The sequence below is a fragment of the Mesoplodon densirostris genome, chromosome X (genome assembly GCF_025265405.1).
Source record: "Mesoplodon densirostris isolate mMesDen1 chromosome X, mMesDen1 primary haplotype, whole genome shotgun sequence".
Taxonomy (NCBI): Eukaryota; Metazoa; Chordata; class Mammalia; order Artiodactyla; family Ziphiidae; genus Mesoplodon; species Mesoplodon densirostris.
The window spans coordinates 122,533,738-122,557,963 of NC_082681.1; the positions used below are offsets into that span (position 1 = coordinate 122,533,738).

At 42.5% G+C, this 24,226-nt stretch overlaps 1 protein-coding gene and 1 pseudogene across 3 annotated transcripts in view; one reads left to right on the forward strand and one right to left on the reverse strand.

The window, feature by feature from the left end:
- Positions 1-19,178, reverse strand: part of CDKL5 (cyclin dependent kinase like 5) — a 188,404-nt gene extending 169,226 nt beyond the window's left edge. For 2 of the 3 annotated variants that reach the window (XM_060087080.1, XM_060087078.1), the window contains exon 1: positions 19,101-19,169. The gene's annotated coding sequence lies outside the window, so the exon portion shown is untranslated. Of the gene's footprint in view, positions 1-19,100 lie in introns of all 3 variants that reach the window. The other variant, XM_060087079.1, reaches the window with a different exon arrangement.
- LOC132481774 (large ribosomal subunit protein uL30-like) lies at positions 5,923-7,622 on the forward strand (annotated as a pseudogene).
- Positions 19,179-24,226: the final 5,048 nt, after the last annotated feature.

A 24,226-nucleotide genomic window follows, 5' to 3' on the forward strand; every position in this document is an offset into this window, starting at 1 on the left:
CTAGAGCCCGTGCTCCGCAACGAGAAGCCACCACAATGAGAAGCCCGCACACCGCAACGAAGAGTAGCCCCTGCTCGCCGCAACTAGAGAAAAACCTGCTCACAGCAACAAAGACCCAACGCAGCCAAAAATAAATAAAAATAAAATAATAAAATAAATTAAATTAAAAAAATAAAAAAAAAGAAATATAAAAATAAACCCAGTGCAGCCCTGAGAATATAGGAAGGCTCACAGCAGACAGGTCTGTGAGGAATTCCAAGGAACTATGAAGCAGGTTAAGATTGGGACTAAGAAAAGAAATGGCTTAATAGTAAACCACATAACTGAAGAGCTGTGAAACACCTCTACCTGTGCCTACTCCCTACCTTCTTTCAGTAGGACTAATGCCAGCATTTACCCAGTCCTGGCTCTCCAAAATGATAGTTCAGACAAGGAATACTCCTCAGTAACATTGAGGCCAGAGAAGTAGGAAAAGATGTCAATTAACTGCAGCTTCCATGAGGAATAGGGAGTCCCATAAACCAGAGAGCTAGCAACCCACAGTCTGCAGTAGACACTGCGTTCCACACAAAGGAGACAGCATAAGCAAAGATACCAAGTTTGAAACGATTTTATGGAGAACTCTACATGCTGGAGAGCACAGTGTTTGAGGGAAACAAGAAAAGGACGTGCGGCTGGAGAGGTAGGCAGGCAGAGAACATACCAAGGAGAGCCTGATGAGCCAGATACAAGGAAATCAGACTTTCTCCTAACTTGCTCCTTCTCTTGTCAGCAACAGAGCACCACCGCAGGCTTTCAAGCAGATCAGTTTCATGATCAAAATCACGTTTTATATCATACTAGCAACTGTAGATAATATATCTGAGTTGGATAAGACCCAACTATACACCTTAGGAGCCTCGGTGGATGGTGGAACCATTAACAGAGTTTGTTTGTTTTTTTTAATTAAGGAGGAAGAGCAAGTTTGAGGAAAGTATGCTGTACTTCACATTAGACATCCTGAGTATAAGGTTCCTGTAGAATAGTCAGGTGTAGCTTTCTAGCAGGTTATTAAGAATGAGTCTGAAGGCATATAGTGAAAAAACAGGAAAGAATTTAGAAATTTAGACATACATCTGCATGTAAGTAGAACTGAAACTCTGGGTGTAATTGAGACAATGACCTAGGATAATACTTGGCCAAGAAATCAAGCCCAGGTAACAGTAGTGTGTAAGGAGTAAGTGGATCGAGACAAGCCCACAGAGAATGCAGAGAAAAAAGTGTAAGAGAAGGACATGGAGAACAAGGATGCAAAGGAAACACACTGCTTCAAGGAGATAGTGACTAACAGTGTCAGGTGCAACAGAAATGTCAAGTAAAATTAGGACTGAATGAATCCACTAGACGCAACAAACAAGACGTTACGGGAGATCTCAGCAAAAACAGTTTAAGTAATGTGAGACTGGGAAGTCAGAGATCGAGCTGAAGTGTGAGAAGTGGATGAGAAATGGATAGACTATGTATAGACCACACCCAGATGTTTAGAAAAGAAGGGGAAGAGAGGTTAGGTAGCTAAGAGAGGAGTGGACAGCTGGTTCAGGGAAGGTTTTCTAGGACGAGAACCGTAGGAATAAGATAATGGGCAGAGAAAAATTAAAAAATCAAAAGGGAGGCTCTAAGGATAGAGCAAGGTTACTGGTCCTCAGCACCACTGACATTTTGAACCAGGTCATTCTTTGCTGTTGGGGGCTATGCTGTGCATTGTAAAGTGTTTAGCAGCCTCTCTGGCCTCTACCCATTAGGTGCCAGTGGCACACATACCACCACCCCAGTTGTGACAACCAAAAACGTTTCCAGACATTGCCAAATGTCCCCTGGGGGGCAAAGTCACTCCCAGTTGAGAACCACTGGGATACAGGATAGGGAGAAAGAGGGGGAATAACTGATGAAAAAGGACTGCCGAAGCAGTGGCACCAAAGCTGAAGGCACGGGGCAAGGAACTGGCCTCAAACAGCAGCAGAAGCACCTCATCCTCAGACACAGGGGCAAGGGCAGCTCTGGGGAGACAGGCAGTGATAAATTTACAGATGGTGCCAGAAACTGGAGAAAATCAGCCAAAAGGCCTTCGATATTCTCAACGGAGTGGAGACGAGGTTGTGTGCTGAGTATGCATGGTGATGATTTAGTGGCAGGCTTGAGAACAGTGGCTAAGGTTTGTAACAATTAATGGGGACCAGTCCTGGCAGGTCACCCCAGAGAAGACCAACAGAGTTTGGAAACCACATACTCCCTTCTTGCTCTGAGAATGTTAAAATGCATCTCCCCACAGAAATCACCTATGTACTGATTACAGTCCCGAAGAGCAAGTCTATACGAATTTCAACTGCATCATGGAAAGACTAAACTCCTGAGGGGTACCTGGGAAGGTAACCCATTTTTTTTTAAATAACATAGTTGCTATCAGATAATAAGAACTGTGTTGAACATAAGTGACATATAAATGAACTTTCAGTAAATAATCTGTTCAAGTTAGAGGATGATGCCTGTTGTTGCAACTACTTCCTGGTTCTTAACTGGATGAACTACTTCCTGACCTACAGGAACAGTAAAATAGAAAGGAGTGGCTGCAAAGGCAAGAGCTTATTAAATGAGATTCTTCACAGGACAAAGAGCTGCTCACTCCTGCCCTCTAAACCAAGGGCTGCAAACTCAAATGATTATGAGACTAGGAAACTGGAGATATCTCAAGTCTGTGCATGAGAAAGAAGCTGGAAGTGAACCACCAACATAAAGCTATGAAATACAAAGGGCTGCCCTTGGGTAAATAAGAAAAAAAAAAAAAAAAGCTACACACAGCAGCCCAGGGCTGTGTGTAGGAGTGAGCAAAGCAAAACGGAAAACCCAAGTCTTTGCTCTACCACAGATATGAAGTCCAAATTCACATCATTCTCCAGATGTCAGAAACCCATCACCTGAGAACAGATCAAAAACTCTCCAGGAGCAGTGAACTCAAAGGGTCCCATCAGAGACAAATGCAAAACTATCCAAAGGAGCTTCCCACAAGCCAGGCACAGGCAAACAATTCCCAAATTGTCAAATGTTGCAAACCACACAAAAAAATAAGAAAAACTTGGAGGGAAGACAAATGGAAGATTTCATTTCTCAAGAACTACAGCTAAAAAAATAATCCAAAGGAGACAAACATAACTATATTTTTAAATGTTCAAAGAAGAGAAAATGTCCTTATGAAAATTAAAAAGTAGACTTGAAAGAAAACCCAGAAATTTTTACATTTAAAAATATAGTCAAATGTTTTCAGTAAAAATTTTCAATAAATGGATTAACCAATAGACTAGACACAGCTAAACAGAAATTAGTGAATTGTAAGGTAGATGTCAGGAAATCACCCAGAAGTAAAAACAGAAAATATTAAACAAACTTTAAGCAACACAATGAAAAACTCCAACATATATCTCGATAAGGGTTCCGGAAACGGAAAATGGAGAAGCATTATTTTAAAAGATAATGGCTAAATGTTTTCCCACAATTTAAGGTATCATGAGTTTTCAGGCTGATGGTGTACACCAATAAAAAGCAGGATAGGGGGGCTTCCCTGGTGGCGCAGTGCTTAAGAATCCGCCTGCCGATGTAGGGGACGCGGGTTCGTGCCCTGGTCCGGGAGGATCCCACATGCCGCGGAGCGGCTGGGCCCGTGAGCCATGGCCGCTGAGCCTGAGCGTCTGGAGCCTGTGCTCCACAACGGGAGAGGCCACAACAGTGAGAGGCCCATATACCGCAAAAAAAAAAAAAAAAAAAAAAAAAAAAAAGCAGGATAGGGGCTTCCCTGGTGGCGCAGTGGTTGAGAGTCCGCCTGCCGATGCAGGGGACACGGGTTCGTGCCCCGGTCCAGGAAGATCCCAAATGCCACGGAGCAGCTAGGCCCGTGAGCTGTGGCCGCTGAGCCTGCGCGTCCGGAGCCTGTGCTCCGCAACGGGAGAGGCCACAACAATGAGAGGCCCGTGTACCGCAAAAAAAAAAAAAAAAAAAAAAAAAAAAAAAAAAAAAAAAAGGCATAGAAACAAATCCACATCTAGAGGTATCGCAAAGAAACTGCAAAAAGTCAAAAACAAGGGAAAAAAATCTTAAAGGTAGCCCAAAAGAAAAGATAATTATTACTTACCTACAAAGAAATTACACCTGAACTGACTAAAGGCTTCTCATTAACAAACAAAACTAGTCAAAAGACAAGAGAATAACATTATCAATTGTCAACATAAATTCTGTACCCAGTTCAACAATCATTCAAGAGAAAAAGTGAAGTAAAGACACTTTCAGAAACACCAAGACCATGTTTATAGGCCTTTAGTGAAAGAACTACTTAAGAACATTCTTTATAAAGAAAAAAACTAAACCCAAAAGGAAGAAATGGGGTGAATAAAGAATGGTGAGCAAAGAAAATTGAAAACATGTTGATGAGTAAATATTCACTATTTTACAAACTTAAGGTGGTTTCAACAAGGCAAAACCAAAGCATAAATAACTAACATGGAAGAGGGGATGAGCGTTAAAAAGTAAGCCATTCTAAAATCTCTGTCTTATTTGGGAGGATAGGAATAATAATTAAGCTTTGATTAGTTAAATGTGCATGTTAAAATTTTAAGGGTAACCAAACTTCGGTCTTCCATCCTGGAATAAGAAAGCTAGAAGGAAAAGAGCTGCCCGCCCTTACAATAAAAAAGAGCTGTACTAATTTCAAATTCATGACTTTCTTGAAAGCCATCAGAGAACAACCAACTGGCTCAAAATCTTCAGAGAGAAAGGGCCTGCAAGGAGAGAGGAGACAACCTTGTGCTCACCTAGGGTAGACTGCAAGTGGCCACTGACAAGAGGAGTTCAGGTAGAAAAAAAAGCAAATTGATAAAAGCCCGATGTGGCTTGCTGAAGGAACAGTGTAAAACCAATGGAGGTCACAGAAATTGGGGAGACCCCAGCCTTCTGCAGGATCTTCCTTCACCAACGCCACCAAGCACTCACAGAAAGAGCCCTGAGGAGTGCCCAGTGTGATGCAGACTTGAGGGAAGGGAACTGCAGCAGTGTCTCAGGAGCAAGATGTACACCCAGATCCTTCCTTCCCACCTCCACTAGGGAAGAAAAAACTTTATCTGTGAAAGATAGGCCAATAAGTGCTTCTACCCTTAAAGCACTGGTGAAAACTCACTGCAGCCGGAGGAAGGGTTGGGCACCCTACTCTGGGAGAGGGGCAGGACTCCACACTGAGCCCACAACAATAGGGTAGGGGCATGACCCTGGGATGCTGATGCAGGCCTAAGCCTGAGGTTTAATCAGAACAAAAGACCACCCCACCATCACTCCCCACCTCTAAGCTAACCTACTTCCAATAACAAGTAAACAGCATAATACCACTGGCAGAGGGACAGGAGGAGATCAAGAGCGTGTAAGGAGACCCTGAGTCACAGTCCTGAAGGAAGACCCAACACAATAAAATAAACCACCTCCCACCCTAATCAGAGAATTTGAAGCCTGAGGTATACTGAGAGTAACCACAGCAACAACCAAACTTAAAACCAGCCCAACTCCAAACTAGATTAACTCAAATTCCTGAACCAAAGGCCTAGCACAGGGAAAGATGTGCCCATTTACAGACATAAAAATTATACACCTCAGGGGCTTCCCTGGTGGCACAGTGGTTGAGAGTCCGCCTGCCAATGCAGGGGACACGGGTTCGTGCCCCGGTGCGGGAAGATCCCACATGCCGCGGAGCGGCTGGGCCCGTGGGCCATGGCCACTGAGCCTGCGCATCCGGAGCCTGTGCTCCGCAACGGGAGAGGCCACAACACTGAGAGGCCCGCGTACCGCAAAAAAAAAAAAAAAAAAAAAAAAAAAAAAAAAATTATGCACCTCGGCTCTTTCCCAGCTAGAACCATGGAGGGTGCAAGAGAGAATTAAAAAAAGGTTCCTGCTGTGCCAGAAACCCTTAAGAAGAAGCAAAAGAATTTCGCAGAGCTTAAGATCAAGAGCCTGAGAAACAAGTATGCCCAGAAGATGCTTTGAAAGGCCAGGAGGAAGCTTATCTATGAAAAAGCTAAGCACTATCACAAGGAATACAGGAAGATGTACAGAACTGAGATTTGAATAGTGAGGATGACAAGAAAAGACAGCAACTTCTATGTACCCGCAGAGCCCAAATTGGCATTTGTCATCAGGATCAGAGATATCAGTGGCGTGAGCCCAAAGGTCCAAAAGGTGTTGCAGCTTCTCCACCTCCGTCAGATCTTCAATGGCACCCACATGAAGCTCAACAGGCTTCAGTTAACATGCTGAGAATTGTGGAACCATGTATTGCATGGGGGTATCCAAACCTGAAGTCAGTAAATGAATTGATCTACAAGCATGGTTATGGCAAAATCAACAAGTGAATTGCCCTGACAGATAACGTGTTGATTACTCTATCTCTTTGTAAATATGGCATTATCTGCATGGAGGACCTGATTCACAAGATCTATACTGTTGGAAAACGTTTCAAAGAAGCAAACAACTTCCCGTGGCCCTTCAAACTGTCTTCTCCATGAGGTGGAATGAAGAAAAAGACCACCCATTAGAATGTAGAGATGCTGGCAACAGGGAAGACCAGATCAACAGGCTTATTAGAAGGATAAACTATGGTATCTACCATGATTATTTTTGTAATCTGGTCAGTTTTTAAACAGTGACTGCTTTCAAAGTGAAAAAAAAAAATTTTGCACCTCAGTTTCTACTGTTCTACAAAATAAGTCAGTGTTACAATAAAAAAAAAATCACAAGACATAACAAAAAGCAGAGAAAAAACAACACTCAGAAAAGACAAAGAACATGTCAGAACTAGACACAGAATCAGACGTTGGAAATATCTAGAATCAAAGTTAAAATACTATGAGTGGGCTTCCCTGGTGGCGCAGTGGTTGGGAGTCCGCCTGCCGATGCAGGGGACGCGGGTTCGTGCCCCGGTCCCGGAGGATCCCACGTGCCGCGGAGCGGCTGGGCCCGTGAGCCATGGCCGCGGAGCCTGTGTGTCCGGAGCCTGTGCTCCGCAACGGGAGAGGCCACAGCAGTGAGAGGCCTGCGTACAGCAAAAAAAAAAAAAAAAAAAAAAAAAAAAAATACTATGAGTAACATGTTTCAAGCTCTAACCCAAAAGGGGAACATGAAAAATCAGATTGGTAACTCAGCAGAGAGATGGAAACTATAAGAAAGAATACAATGGGGCTTCCCTGGTGGCGCAGTGATTTAGAGTCCGCCTGCCGATGCAGGGGACACAGGTTCGTGCCCAGGTACGGGAAGATCCCACGTGCCGCGGAGTGGCTAGGCCCGTGAGCCATGGCCGCTGGGCCTGTGCGTCCGGAGCCTGTGCTCCGCAACGGGAGAGGCCACAGCAGTGAGGGACCCGCGTATCACAAAAAAAAAAAAGAAAAAGAAAAAAAGAAAGAATACAACGAAAGCGCTAAAAATTAAAAATACAGTTAAGAAAAATGAAGAATGCCTTCAATGGCTCTTCAGTAGACTCTACTCAGCCACGGAAAGAATCAGTGAACTTGAAGATGTCAGTAGAAATTACCCCGACCGAAAACACTGAGGAAAAAGAGTGAAAAACAGAACAAAACGAAACAGGACATTCAAGAGGTGTGGGACAATATCAAAGGTTCTAACATACTGGTAACTGGAATCACAGAAATAGAAGAGAGAATGGGACAAAAGAAATATTTGAAGAGATAATGGCTGAAAATATTCCAAAGTTAATATAAGACATCTAACACAAATTCCAGATGATCAGAGAATAGGAAGATAAAAACAAACAAAAAACAAACAGAAATGATTATCACTGCTGAGCACCAACACCACTTGAGACTGAATTCCGTAAGCTCTGCCCCCACCAAACACCTCTGTCAACATGATCACCAGGTCATCAATTCAACTACACATGATGGCCACCTCACAAAGCTCACTTCTATATACAAGTCTCACTCTGTGTAAATGACTGGTCAAACCTAAGTCACAAGCCTGTATCCTAGCTGTAAAAGAGACTGAGGATGAGTTTTCTGGGAAAGTGGGACCTATAATATGAGAAATTACCAAAATGTAGAGAGGATACTTAAAAGTCTACTACAACATCTAAAAATAAAATAAATAATTTTTTAAAAAGCCCTCCATCTGGGCTTCCCTGGTGGCGCAGTGGTTGAGAGTCCGCTTGCCGATGCAGGGGACACGGGTTCGTGCCCCCGTCCGGGAAGATCCCACATGCCGTGGAGTGGCTGGGCCCGTGAGCCATGGCCGCTGGGCCTGCGTGTCCGGAGCCTGTGCTCCGCAACGGGAGAGGCCACAGCATTGAGAGGCCCGCGTACTGCAAAGAAGGGAAAAAAAAAAAAAAAAAAAGCCCTCCATCTAACTAACCAACTGTTAGTGTACGGTAGATTCTTTGGTGAAATCATTGCATCCTAGAGAGCCTTTCTGTAAGACACATATTTTACCTCAATGTGGTAACACATTTAAAACTAGCTTCCCAATCTGAGGGACCTAAGCAGTGATGGGGGTTGGGGGTGAAGCCACATAATAAATAAGCAAACATCTTCACAGAATGTTGGTTTTGCTTAATGTTAAATAAGGTACAATGCAGATATATACAAACACACATATGCACACACACACAAGAGCTTATTATGGAACAGAACTCAGCACTTCTATGAATTCATGCAACAAATCATGAAAAAATTCAAAGAAATATCATTCTTATATTTGTAAACTTTGGCTTCCCCTTCATCTACCATACTGTAAATGTTGACAGAAGTTTGAGGAGTCTCACAGAGGGAGCCATTAGCACCTAGTTATACATCAACACGGATCCAATTATAACACAGCTATGTCCAAGACCAGTGACTAGACCTACAGGACAAGCACGTCTATAGGACGAGCAGAGAGGAAGATCCACTAGACAGGTAACTGACAGAGAAGAGAAACCACTAAACAAGGAAGAAGGCATTGACAGGAGGAGATAGGGGGCAGGAAAAAAGGCACCTTTCATAAGAGAAGTATTTATTGAGCATTTCCTCTGTGCCAGGCAATGCACTAGATGCTCAGGCGACAACAGGCAACACTCCATGCCTCCAGGGAGCTTACAGTAGAAAACTGATACCATCTGCTTATCCATTTTACCAAAGGCCCACCCCTATTTAAACTCCTGGCTTTAGTATTTCCTATGTATACTCTCAGGTAAAAGTGAAAATGAACAGAAAAAAGCCAAATGGCCATAAAGAAAGAAAACCAAGGTCCTGGGATGTCACTGGGGTCAAAGCATCAAAGCAAGGCATGCAATATATGAATCCACGTCATTTCTTGCTATTCACCCAGCTTTATATGCTCTTAGATCCATGTGTTTGAATACACCTTCTCCAGAAAACCCCTTCCCTCCACCTGACATTCTGGGCCTCCTTTAAGACTCTTCAAAATACTCAGGAATACTCAGGAATTCTTTCCAAATACTCAGGAATCATTACTTTCCCCAGTCCCCTTAGGTCTGCGTTAAGTGCACCTCTTCTGGCCTACAGTACCAGCACCCTGTGTTTCCATCTAAATGTGCATATCATCCTGTTCTTTAGTCATTGCTTTTGGCCTCTTCTGCTGGAATACAAACTCCATAAAAGGGCACAACACCACAGCTTGGCTTTGTATCTCCACCACCTACCGTCACAGTGACACCAAGATACCCAAATCATCACCTCATCATAAAGTAAGTCAAAGAAAGACAAGTATGGCCTTCCTTTACCAACCCTGCACAGAGGGACAAGACTGGAAAGCACAACTCCAAATCAAGGGCAGTCACTGTGGATGGTAGAGAAACCACGAGCACAAAAACATCAAACTCTAAAATGAGGCAACTCTTTAAAAATAAATGTCCTGGGCTGGATAGGAAGTGAAAACAGTAATGACACAAAACCACTGTAAATTCTTCAAGTTACCAGCACAAGGAAAAAAACGAAAATCAACAAGGAAAGAATACGGAGCAGGTATAAAATGGTTCAGAAAAGCCTCAGAACTCAAGGCCAAAGTGAGCTAAGTTAGAGACCGCATCAAAATGTAGATTTCAAAGGAAATATTTGAAGAAGGAGGTGATGCTGTGGTTATTCTTTGTATACATGGAGGAGAAGTGCACAATGGCATTTTATACTGACACAAACTAACCACTTCACACCAAGGAAGCCCTGAATGAATGCTTGTTCAGTCATCAAAGCAAGAAAAACTTAGCGTGGTTGAAGATTTCCAAAAATGAACTGAGCATGTAGGGATACATACTGTAGGAGACAGAAACAAATCAGGATATATAAAATAAAACCTGTGGAGCACTTTTATATACATAAGCTCACTTGAAAGTAAGAAACTCAACAGAGACTAGTTTAATGTAAAAGATGGTAAAACCACAGAATGTGAACCAGATTTGAAAATGGTACTCCTGCTAAAGATTAGTGATTCTAAACATTATTAACAAAATTCTCTAAAAACACTGTAGGTGCTCAAATGACATTTCATAAAATATGAAATACCATAAATGCTGAAAAATATTAAACTAGACATAGGACATTGTATTTGGGGAAAGAAAAGAATAAAGCAAATTTAATATTGATATTTAATGAAATGTTTCATTAAAACCTTGAGCAGATTAAAGATGTCTGGGGGAAAAAGAAACCAGTGAAGAGTTTTAAGTTTAAATATGGAAGAGAGCTAAAACTGTTAGAAAAAAATTTTAACTCAGTTATAAATAGAAATGACATTCCTATATAAGGTTAACAGACTGGTGAAGGATAAAAGAAAAGAAGGAGCCTTTAGAAAACTGAAGGTAATTTCTATAAAAACAATGAAAAGAGTATCACAAATGACAATCAACCAAGAAGGCAGTTGCAAAATTTTTAATGAGATGAGGAAAGAATATTTTACCTTGCAGGGATTATGACCTTTTTGGTAAACCATCAAGGTTCCACTGAGCTAAAACTCTTGTTTTTTGCGGCATTTCATTTCATGTCACATTTCTGCTTAAAACCTTCAGTAGCTTCCCAGGAGACTCAGGACAAGTTCAAAAACCCAGCAGATGGCCTACTAAGCCTTTTCAAGACCTGGCCCCTGCCTACTTCTGCGTCATCACCTGCTTCTCTACTTTTCAGCCATTTTGGATTTCTTTCAGTTCTTTAAAAGGTTCGGTTTTTCAAAAGCCTCTATTTCTCTCAACTTGCCTGAGGGCATTTGCACTTTCTGCCACGAAAACTTATTTCCCCAACTAAAGCATGCCCTTCTCATCCTTCAGGTCCCACTTAATGTTACCTCCTCCGTGTGCCCTTCCTACCTGCTCCCCACATGGCAGATCCCCCTACCCTGTTAGTGCCTGGTACTTCTCCTCTGCCTCCATTTCAAGCCTATAAAGTCTTTGAGGACCTACTGCCCTTTGATGTATCACTCTATCCAGCCTCTATCACAGTTTGGTACACCGTAGACACGCAATAAGTATTTGCTAAATGAAGGACAGATTCTCAGGATATAGGACAGGTTACTTTAGAAAGAAATAACAAATTATGAAACACCAATTTGCACAAAATTAGTTTTTGTTCTACCTCAACTATTTTCAATTACTAACAATTAAAATAAAACTTTTTCTTTTCGTTTGCAATGCTAATCTTAAATTTTAGTGGTAATATTACCAGTAATAATTACTAGCGATTAAAGTTAAAACATCCACCATTGGCTCAAAAACCAGGGTGGAGTTTGTGGATAAATTCTAGGATGTGTCACATCTGAACCAGCTTTCGTAATCTCTGAAAGATTCTATTCATCAGGAAACTAGTTTCTACTACTCTTGGCCAATATCGGGGTAATTGGGCAAATCCAAGTCAGTAAGTTGTTCTTCAACTGTTACTTATCACCATTTTTTATCTGCCACATCTTCCTCGCACGTGTGTGTGCGTGCTTAATCTGATTATTATAATATGATCTTACACTGCCAAGAACCTAATCTTTAGGCATAGTACCAAATCTAAAACTGAGATCTAAAACTGCAACTTACCTAAAATAATTTAAAGCAGTCTTAAAAACAAACAAAAAACATAATGTATTCATCCATGTTTTGTTAACTAACTTCCAGAAACCAAAGTTGTTACTTTCGAAATCACTATTTCCCTCTAAATCAAAGTCAGAAAGCTCTTCATTTGTTGCTATTTGATATTAGGCCTTTCTCTTAACAAAGAATACAAAGTAACAACAGAATCACACAGCCATAGCAATTAAACATGGGTTTTGTTTTTCGTTTTTTGTTTTTTGTTTTCGGCACGCGGGCCTCTCACTGTTGTGGCCTCTCCCGTTGCGGAGCACGGGCTCCAGACGCGCAGGCTCAGCGGCCATGGCCCACGGGCCCAGCCGCTCCGCGGCATGTGGGATCTTCCCGGACCGGGGCACGAACCCGTGTCCCCTGCATCGGCAGGCGGAATCTCAACCACTGAGCCACCAGGGAAGCCCCAAACAGGTTTTTTTTTTTAAGTAAAATTATTTCAAGCCAGTTATGATTGAATTTACAGTAAACTATTATTATCAGAGCAGTGCTGTGTCCTTTCTGTTTGTTATTAAAAATCCAGACACAGGGGCTTCCCTGGTCGTGCAGTGGTTAAGAATCCGCCTGCCGATGCAGAGGACAGGGGTTCGAGCCCCGGTCTGGGAAGATCCCACATGCCGCAGAGCAACTAAGCCCGTGCGCCACAACTACTGAGCCTGCGCTCTAGAGCCCGCGAGCCACAACTACTGAGCCCGCGTGCCACAACTACTGAAGCCCGCACATTTAGAGCCTGTGCTGCGCAACAAGAGAAGCCACCACAATAAGAAGCCCGCGCACCACAACGAAGAGTAGCCCCCGCTCGCATCAACTAGAGAAAGCCCGCGCGCAGCAAGGAAAACCCAACACAGCCAAAAATAAATAAATAAATAAATAAATTTTTTTTAAAAATCCAGACACAACCTACCACACACGGAGGTATTGATTTACCTGCCTGGCACTTGTAAGTGTCACTTTCCATAGAGAAATGTTCATCTAAAAGCAATGAAAGTTTGTTTCCAAAACACTTTACTTCCAACCAAACAACTGCATTCCTCTATTATATGTACCCAAAAAATAACATCCCCAAGCTATCCTATCAGCAGTGTCCATCTACACATGCAGAACAGGGAGCAAAGAGAGCACCTGGGAACCAAATGGGTGGAATTCATCCCATCCTGTACAACTCGTTCCCAAGGGAGCTTTAACTCCCCTGCCTACCCTTCAGGGTAACTAAAAAAAAAAAAAAACGATGCAGGCAGGGAAAAGTAGCTACAGTACCTTGCAGGTTAAACTATTTCTAAATCTCCCAACAATCCAGTCTGAAGTACTGCAAAAAGTAGACAATGCGTTTGCATACCTGAATTTAATGAAGCCTACTCTCTGGCATGCACTGTAGGCATGGATCTCTCAAGGGGGATTAGAGCTCAAACAATAAAATGCACAATGTTACTGGCTTAAAATCAAGAAAACCAATTATTTTGCCCTTGGTCTTAAATCCTAAAGGAATTTTTTCTTGCCCAATAATTATATTACTTTTACCTTGATTTCTTATTTCTGCTTTTCCAACATATCACTAAGAGCACTGTATTTTATTTGCTGGTTTAAAAAAGATCAAAACAGAATCAAATCAAACCCACAAAGACAAGGTAATGGATGGCACTTGCAGTACTGTCCTCTATAATCTGCTACATATTATGTTTAGGCAAAAACTTTTGAATATACAAAAAGTACTAAGAAATTGTAATACATGTAAGAAGGTATTTTTAAAAGACGTATCTTTTAAGATCTACATGATTTCGTTTATCAGTGTCTAACGATAAAAGGATCTAGGTGGAAGCAAGTAAATAAGGTTAAAAAAATGCGTGTTGGCCGGACAGATCTTTTTGGGATGATGGAAAGGTTCTAAAGTGGATTGTAGTGATGGTTACACAACTCCATAAATCTACAAAAAAAAAAAAAATCATTGAATGGTACGGTTAAAACATGAATTTTATGGTATGTAAAGTATACCTCAATAAAACTGTTAACAATGCATATTCAAAACCCATACTTGGTAAAGAAATCCACAGCACTTCTGTATAGGTCCCATCTTAGTAGAACAACTGTCCTGCTTTGGCCGAGGTGATTTCCAGCCCTGAGGTTCCACAATATTCATCACTCCTTTCTAACTTTAATAACTGGCACAAGTGATTCTCATCAATTACAGAATAAGATGTTAAGTCCTCTTCCTCCCTAACATGGACCTCTGGGGGTTCCTTTGGGCTAAGCAACTGTAGCTCTCTTAAGGATGGGGCTTGTTTAAACACACACACACCCATAAGAGGCTATAAGTAACAGAAAATTCTACTTGCAAGTAGAAAAATTTTGTCAAACTGCAACTCCTACATAGTGTTAAGCAACATCAATAACATACCTCTGTAGACTTCACCTCCAAATTTTATTTCACTGAAGTCATTACAATTACAGAAGAGATACCCATCTGCAGATTGTAATGGCTGCCATTTTACTTCAAGAGTGCATCTAAACCACAAAATTGAATTCAAGGAATATCTTCACAGCCTTTATTAGTGTAGCAAATTTAATCAAAGTCAGTCAAAAGTTAAAATGGAACATGAAGAAACATGAAATACCAAGTGGTTAATTAGAAACAGCTACCTCATTTGAGTGTAAATAATTATGTACAACCTTCATTTATGAAGAAACAGAACTAACGACCCTCTTAGAAAAGTCTGAACTTGCTGTTGTCCTATCCATCAGTGCTGATGGATCTGAGTCCAGCCTCCCATGTGACTAAAGGTCAGGCAGCCTTGCCAATGTAGCCTATGAACTCCAGGAGGCATATTTATACCTCCAGTAACCACCCCAGGAGTGATGTACAGTAGGAGCTCAAAACATGTCTGGGAAATCAGATTTCTAAAGAGAAGCAGAAAGCATAGGTTTGAAGACCACATGTTCAAGTCATACCGGTTTCAATGGAAGTTTTGCCTCAGCTACTGACTAGCTAGGTAATCTGGATAAAATATTTTCTCTCCCTCAGCCCATTTGGTCAAGTGTATACGGGAAATAAGAAAAACATCTACCTCATAGGAATGTTGTGAGAACACACATACACACATATATTCATGCAAATAAATTATTTGCCATAGAACCTGGTATTCAGTAAGGCTCAATAAATAGAATATTAGAATTTAATTATTATAGAGAAAACTGCCCAAAAGAGACCACACCCAAAACTTGACCCTAATTAGAAGTGACCACACCCAAAACTTGACCCTAATTAGAACTATCTCAAACACAAATGTTTCTAAGAGCTTAATTCAAAATGATGACAATCAATCCCAAAGACGCGAATGGGTTCAGTCCTTTTAACCTAATAAGTAATTTTCTGTTAATTCCCAAATCTGAATTGTCTCAATGTTATCAGGCTCTTTAGGTGGAAGGTCCTCACTCACAGCTTTCATTTCCCACTGACAGAATTGTACCCAAGTTCATATCACACAGTATTAAGAAGTAACCGTACAAACTTGAATGAGAATTGAGACCAGATCTTTGAATAATCCAGTCTTCCAAGCACTGCTCTATATAAAGGAAACATTCTAGAAACTATCAAGAATTTAAATCCAAACACTAAAGTAAGTGACGCATCGCCAATAAAAGAGTTCTAATGTTGAATTTAAGATAGAAAGTAAGTTGGAAAACCCTCCCAAACAGAAAGTTTAAATATAGTCTTTCAATTACATTATCTTCTCAAGTTGAAATATGTGACCCAACTGACTTCATCATCAGATGATAAAGAACCTTTGAGGTTCGATCTCTGTCTCTACCAAGAAATTCAATGTTGCCAAAAATTAAAACTTTAGAAACTAAAATTATCAAATTCTGAGGAAACTCTTTTCTACTTAAAAAGTGACTTAATACTTCAGATTCTGCTATTCTTGTACCAAAATTAAGCGTCACCTAAAGGATTCCCCCCACATTTTGGATCTAAGTATGTGGATTCGTTTGTTCTTAAATGCCTTCTGTTATTACTTGACATCAAGTTATTAATGAAAAAGTCATATCCCCACACTAACAGCCAAAAATGAAGTACTGTGTTAACATACCCTCTAACATGTATTAGAAATAAAGGAGATAACCACCAAAGTTATCAAAATAAAAAGGGGGGAAAAAAGGTGAACTTTTAACAGACACATTGAAGAAGGCTTCTTTTCTCTGCTCACCTCCTTACAAATTCCACAGCCATATTCTCAGATATACTGGAATTTTCTACCATAAATTAAATTGAAACATAAATCATAATGAAAGGTTGAATTTCTGCAACAGAAGCCACTGTCATTTCCAACAATGCAACTATTGTTGAAAGCGTCTCTCACAGATTCTTAGACACAGTGGTGAAGCAAGGCTGGGGGGTGGGTGCGGGCGGCGGTGGGAAGGCATACTTGACGAAATGTCTCCACCTCTGTACTTCGTTTTGTAACAATACCGCACCTTCAAAGCAGAAATACCAAGTGAAATCTGGTTGTTATTAAATGAGACTGCCTTAACTCCATGCAGCACATTTGGAACAGAATACATCTGATTCACAATCAGTCAACCTTCTATTATTCATCTATGCGAGATGGCCCTGCAATTTCCCTCAATGGGAGCCTTTTCTTTTAAAACCCCAGGGAATACTGTCGATGCCACACTCTGATTTAAATGACTCCAAGAAAATTACAATGAAAATAATGGCACATTTAGCCCAGGGAACTTGCATAAGTAGAAAATCAAAAACCTGAGATAAAGGGGTAAAAAATCCCTACCACAAGCCCCTAAATCATGAATAAATTATAAATCTGAGCAGGAAAAAAAAAAAAGGAATCCTCTCTGGAGAAAGAATGCTTATTTCTAATTTTTTTTTAATATTGATTTATTTGGCTGCGCCGGGTCTTAGTTGTGGCTCAGGGGATCTTTCGTTGCAGCATGTGGGATCTAGTCCCCTGACCAGGGATCGAACCCGGGCCCCCCCGCATTGGGAGCACAGAGTCTTACCCACTGGACCGCCAGGGAAGTCCCTCTAATTATTTTTTTGATATACCAAATTTTGTTTTTAAAAAAATTAGGCTCAGAAAACTTGCTAAATAAGCAAAATTAGAATACTAAACTGTTTTCTATATATACATATATATCAAATTAATCCTTGCATTGATTAGGTTAAAAGGCAAGACAATTCAAAGGAATTTGACAACTGAAGACCCTCCAACCCCTCTGAAATAGTAGATTATCTACTAATGATTTGTAATGATTAACTTTATTTAGCATGCCTCTTTTGGAGCTCTATTATTTAATACAGCCAAACTGAATTTTTTTATCCTAATTAAGTTTCCTTGTACTTGTGAAATGCTCAGCATACACTGTGCTGGCAGCTTTAGTTCTTCTACAGCTTCTCTCTTCTGGCTCCGTCCCCCACTCGCCCACCCCCCACCCTTAGAAAAAAGATTTCCTTCCCAAATGTTCTCTTCTCTGCATTTGTCAACAGAAACACCCACTGGTGGTGTCAAACTGGTAATACTGCTGCAGGCTTCCTTACTCCCGTTCCAGTGTCAACGCCAAAAATGCTCAAACCTAAAATAGTGTAGAGGCACACCTTTTTAAAAAATGTATTATTAATGACCGCAACTGGGTTGTTAAATATAAGATTATACTACCCCCCTTCAACTCTTCACATTTTATGAATAAAATATTTTAAAACACTTAAAGAAATTTAAAACAAATTTACATCTAAATGTCATTCACAAATAATTCCGAATAGCCTCGGTAAAGATGCCTTCTTTTGTAACCCTACAGCAAGAAAGGAACAACCTGGAAATGTTCCAGCAGATGTTACCTAAAGCGATAATTCTATTCTATACATATTTATGTCTCCTGTTTCGGTCAAATGCTCCCGGACAAATTAATTTGTGTAATCCTTTACATTAACTACATAAACCATTACATCCAAACAAACCTAATTCAGATGCACGGAAAGAAATTATTCCGTGTCTGCAATACTTTCTAAAATCAGCTTAAATTTCAGTCAATTAAAATAGATTGTGTTAACAGAACACTGATCTGCAACTACTTAAATATCACAGCATCCGTCTAATCTCACTGTGGAGATACTAAGGTCAGGCTTTTCTTTTTCAGGCATCTGTGCTTTAACACTCAAGTGAAGCGAAAAACAAAACCCTCAAGGAAGATCTGCCTCTACACTGAAATATGTTCAGGTTATTTTTTCCCCCAACGTGGGCACAGAACGTGTCAATGCGAGCAGAACCTGTTCGTTCTGGGAAATGGTTCCAAACCCCAGGATTTAATTTCTATGAGGGTCCAAAGGGTACGAAGGTCTGGGAAGGGGCCAATTTCTGCTTCTCCCCACTATGCTAGTCTTGAACTTCATAACGACGCCTGAAACTTGTTCGGGGAAGCTGGAGGAACCGCGGGGCAGGGGGAGGGTCGCTCGCCCACCCTCGCAGGCGACCAAGGTCAGCAGGGCCGGGGCCGCAGCTCGCAGTCCCCGGCGGGTCCCAGACTCCCACGGAACTCGGGCGGGGGGCTCCGGCGCGCAGGCTCCTCCTCAGCGCCGGCGGGAAGGGGCTTCCCTCGCCGCAAGCCCTGGGGAGCTCGGGCCGCGGGGGCGGCGGGGCGGGGATGCAGCAGACCCGCCGCTGAGGGGAGCCCCACGGGGCGGCCTCGACCCGCCGCCCCTCCTCACACCCTCCCGTCTCTCTACACCCCAAAATACATCCCCAGCTCCTCGCCGGGGAAGCCCCTCCAGCGGCGCAATGGGGCGCTGAGGAGAAGCCACTCCAGACTGGGGTGCCCTCGCCGCGTCGCCCCATTCTGGGGGGACCCGCGCCACCTCCCCGTCTCACGTCTGCCCGGGGGGACCGGGTGGGTCCCCTCTCTCAGGAGAAGCTGGGTGGGCGCGGGGCCGAATTAGGACAAGTAGGCTTGGCGGGCGGGTGGCGGCGCGTCTACTCACCCCGCCGAGATCCCCACCTCCAGCCAGGGTCCCACAGCTCCCGAGGCCGCCGTCGCCACTTTACCTTCCCCAGCGGCGGCGACAACTAATCGAAACCTTCGACCCCGCCCTCTCTCTCAGGCGAACGCGCAGCCTAAATTGCTAACTGCCCCGCCCCAACCCTCCCGTTTGGACCAATGGGGAAGCTCCTCAGGCACCGCCAGGTCCCGCCTTCTCCCCGCCCACTTCTGATAGGAACCAATAAGGAGAGAGCGCTCGTCCTCGGGCTCGGGCTCGCGCGTCCAGCCCGCGCCGCTCGTGCACTGGTCCCCGAAGCAGAAGACAGCTGGTTCCCTGTATAAGCTTGTCTGCGCGCGTACGCGCGCGCCATGCCTCCTCGCGCGCCAGGTTTGGTTGCCCCACCAGGCCCTAGCAACCTGGGCTGGGCGGCTGGGAGGGGCGGGGCCCGAGCCTTGAGCTTTCGAAGGGAGGGGTGATGGGGGGGAAGATCGTGACTGGGAAAGGGGCGGCTGCGGGGGTGGGGGGCCGAGGAGGCCCGGGAATCCGCTTGTCACAGCGGAAAAAAAGGGGGAATCCTGCCTGCAGCGCAGCTATCCTGGCCTCTTCCTCCCTAGGGACACGTGCGGGCGGGGGTGGGGGATCGGCGAAGAGGGGTAGAGCACATTTGGGGCGGAAGCCGAGGCACTGCTTGGAAATAAAGGATGGAGGACTGTTTATCTCTGTTGTTGGTAAAAATGATATCGAAATCCATTGCTGCTGATGCCCATCTGTTGCAGCTGCCCGTGCGCACACACACACACACACACGCACATATACACACATTCACACATACACTCGTCCATCAGCCTGCGATCCTTTGGGTGATTTAGGTGCAAAGAACTAGTAGCCTGAGGATTCCTTACACAGAAGCTGGATACATGCAAACGGCTGTTAAGCAGCAGCAGCAACCCACAGCCCTGCTTCGGTCCAATGCTCAGCCACACAAGATTCCCCAGCTGGCATGAAAGAAATGAAGTCATCGCCCAACCAGTAGAAATGTAAAGATCTTAATACCTACTATGGATCAAGTTTCCAACGAGGATGAAGAGGTGATGAAATGGAAAGAGATACATTTCCAATGCCACTTTTTGAAAACTAGGAAAAATAATACTTTTAAAGACATTGCAGACTAATCTATGTAATGTGCATAATAAGTTCCACTTAAAAAAACAAACAGGAAAAAATAGCGCTTTTTTCTGGTTTATAGGAAAAGCACAGAAAATAAGCAGTGTATGAGATCATAGCAGCCACCAAATTAGAAATACGCAGTACTGTACTGTAATGGGAATTAGATATCTTGGATAAAATCCACTTAATCTATTCCTGTTGTGAATCTGGTAACAATATGTAACAATATGCTGGGTTTGGCCATTCAGTGCCAAGTCAGTAGGGTTTTCCTTTTCATAATATGGTGAATATTTGATGACGAAATGAAGGTACCTGCTTTCTCTTTGGCTTCTCAGGAAGCATATTAGAAAATTTTACAGGTAGGAATGATGAATTAGCAGTGAAGGAAAATGGAGTCAGAGGCAACAGCAGAGAGCTTTGCAGAGTCTCCTGCCTCCTCCAGATGCAAAGTAACAGTTGCTGTGGCCTCAAGCTTCACCCACATGGAGCTAGAATTCCTGGGGCAATCACTCCGTTTTCAATCTTGTATGTTAGTGCCTTTGTCCCAGGAATTGTAGCAGCATTACCTTCGAATCAAATGAAGAATGGTTTATCTGTATAGATTTAGAACAAGATAAGGAAAGACCAATAACTAACTCTCCGGTGATGCAAGTTCAATTTAGTTTTAAGTGGTAATATTAGATGCTTTATAATGTGCCATCCCATGTATGCAAATATGACCCTCCACTTAGGGACCTTTGCTTTGATCTCATTTTGAGTAGTGGTGAAGGGATTCTTAGAGTAACATCCAGTTCAGTTAATTGCAATTTTGATCAAAAGCATATATTTTCTATGTTAGTAAGAGTTAAAAAGCACCACGCTGCCATTTAACTGAGCTCTTTTCTTATATAGAAACAACACTAATACTTACCACTGAATGAATGCCTGCTATATGCCAAGAACTTTGCATACGTTTAGAGTTGCCAGATAAAATACAGAAGGCCTGTTAAATTTGAATTTCAGATAAACAATGAATAATTTTTTAGTATAAGTATGTATTTTTATCCTGGATACAAGGGTAGAGGGCTAAATAAGGTTTCTAAGCACTGTCAAAAGAAAAAAAAAATTTTTGAAATGCCCCTCTGGGCCCAGACCTCATAATCTGGGACAAAAGCTTAAAAACCAAATCAATGTGTAAATCTGTAACGTTTGTAGAAAGAGGTGTACATACTCATACTAAAAATTATTTGCTGTTTATCTGAAATTGAAATTTAACTGGGCATTCTCTATTTTTATTTGCTAAATCCGGCAACCCTACATACATTATCTCTGAGCATCATGATTCTCTGCAAGATTCTCTGATAGGTCACCTTTTTCCAGGTGAAGAAACAGCTTCAGAGCCTCCCCAACATCTATATGCTCCTTCTTCCTTTTAATAGAACCACAGCTGTGTTCTAGTATCCACGTTTCCAGGGCGGTGGGTGCTTATTACTCTTAGTCAATCAATGTGTGGCCCAATTAGACTAAAGGAAAGAACTTAACAACCTATGGTTTGAGAGAGAGGTTTTCCCTGTCTATCCTGCTGGATGAACAAGGAAGCAAGTATCCCAGGTGCCACTGGCAGCCATTTTCTAGCTAGGAGGAAAAACCAGCCTTAGGTCAAAGCCTATACACTAAGTAAGGCAGAGTTGAAAAATAGAAAGAAAGAAAAAAACGGGTTCTTGATGACACCACTGACTTGTTTAATGGAACAAATTCTGCCTTTTCCTTGCATTTAAGACAATTTGGGTTTGAGTTTCTATTAGATGCCTCAGAAGCTTCCTGCTGCAGAGACCATGTGTGCTACTTATTATGGGTCTCAATAATAAATAAACAAGTGGTCATCAAGATGCAAGACATTTTTATCCTGGGTATATGCGGAACAAGTCTAGAAGACTAAATAAGCCTTCTAATCATTGTCAAAAAGCATTTATGAAATGCCCATCTGGGCCTAGATCTCATAATGCAATCAAGATCTAGGAGAAAAACTTAAGAATCAAATCAATGTGTAAATTTGTAATGTGTGTAGGAAGAGGTCAGCATTAGTTGTTCGCTGGCCCTGCTCAGAGCTTAAATCAGAATGTCAGACCTTACATGTTTTTGTTTAAAGTTCATACCATTTGGGAAAATGTCATTTTAGAAATGCAAGTCCAGTAGCTCACTTTAAACTATTAAAACCTCTATTCCTGTCTCCCATGCACTAAGTTTAACCACAAACAGGGTAGAAAGAAGAGAAATGTCAGCCTCAAAAGACCCAAGAGGGAAAAACCACACCAGAATAGAATGCCATATGAAAGTGAATGGTTGGCAAGGCAGTGTAACTTTAATGGCTAAAACCATAGACTTGGGAGCCAGATTGCCTGTGATCAAATGCCAGCTCTAGTGATGCCCTTGGGCAAATTGCTCAACTTCTCCGTGCCTCAGTTTCCTCCCCTGTAAAATGGGGATGATGACAGTGATAATAGTGCTCACCTCACAGGTCTATGTGAATGACTATTTGTGAAATGCTTCACAGAGTGCCTGGCCCATAGTAAGGACTTTATAAAGATTACCTATTGTTGAGCAGGCTCAATTCTGCAGGGTATAAACTAGAAGCAGTTTCTTTTTCTTCAACCACTACTTTGAACCATGTTTTTACAGCAAATTTGTCTTTTGTGTCCCTTCACATCTTGGACAGCTTTTCTGACTTTGTCAGCTATTAAAAATCAAATTAAAAAAATCAAATCAAATAAAAAAAATTAAATTAAATTAAAAATTTTTTCTGGTCTTTGTCAGCTATTAAAAATCAATCTAGGGCTTCCCTGGTGGCACAGTGGTTGAGAGTCCGCCTGCCGATGCAGGGGACACAGGTTGGTGCCCCGGTCCGGGAAGATCCCACATGCCGCGGAGCGGCTGGGCCCGTGAGCCATGGCCGCTGAGCCTGCGCGTCCGGAGCCTGTGCTCCGCAACGGGAGAGGCCACAACAGTGAGAGACCCGTGTACCACAAAAAAAAAAAAAAAAAAAAAAAAAAAAAGATAGCTAGTGGGAAGCAGCTGCATAGCACAGGGAGATCAGCTCGGTGCTTTGTGACCACCTAGAGGGGTGGGATAGGGAGGATGGGAGGGAGGGAGACGCAAGAGGGAAGAGATATGGGAACATATGTATATGTATAACTGATTCACTTTGTTATAAAGTAGAAACTAACACATCACTGTAAAGCAATTATACTCCAACAAAGATGTAAAAAAAAAAAAAAAAAAGATGCCTTAAAAAAAAAAAATCAATCTAGTCGGGCTTCCCTGGTGACGCAGTGGTTAAGAATCTGCCTGCCAATGCAGGGGACACGGGTTTGAGCCCTGGTCTGGGACCCACGCTCCTAGAGCCCATGCTCCGCAACAAGAGAAGCCACCCAGTGAGAAGTCTGTGCACCACACTGAAGAGTAGCCCCCGCTTGCCACAACTAGAGAAAGCCTGCACACAGCAACGAAGACCCAACACAGCCAAAAATAAACAAATAAATTTATTTTTTTTTAAAATCAATCTAGTCTAAACTTGAATGTTGTGTTTGATTTAAATCCTGTCCCCCTCCCCCTTTCTCCGTCACCATCAGCACCTGCCAGGCCTGTGGCTCAAGACACTGAAGTGGCCAGGGGGTGTGGTCAGCCCATTTTGATGTCTACTCCAGTTCCTTGGAGGGTGTGGTCAGTTCCCTCACCAACCCTAACTTCCCACAACCAAAACTGGGGTTTGTAGGAGGTAGAGGGGAGAAGGAACCGTCAGCTTTTCTCTTAGCAACCCATGGACATTGTCGCCTGCTTTCCTCACTTCCTCCCATCCCCCATCTTGGCTGTAGTTGACCTCTGTTTAGAGGGCATCTGAATGACAGGTATAAATACCCCTTCCAACCTCTAGCTGTCACTTCCCCTATAGAAGCCCTCCCTAGGTAGAGGCAACAACAAAA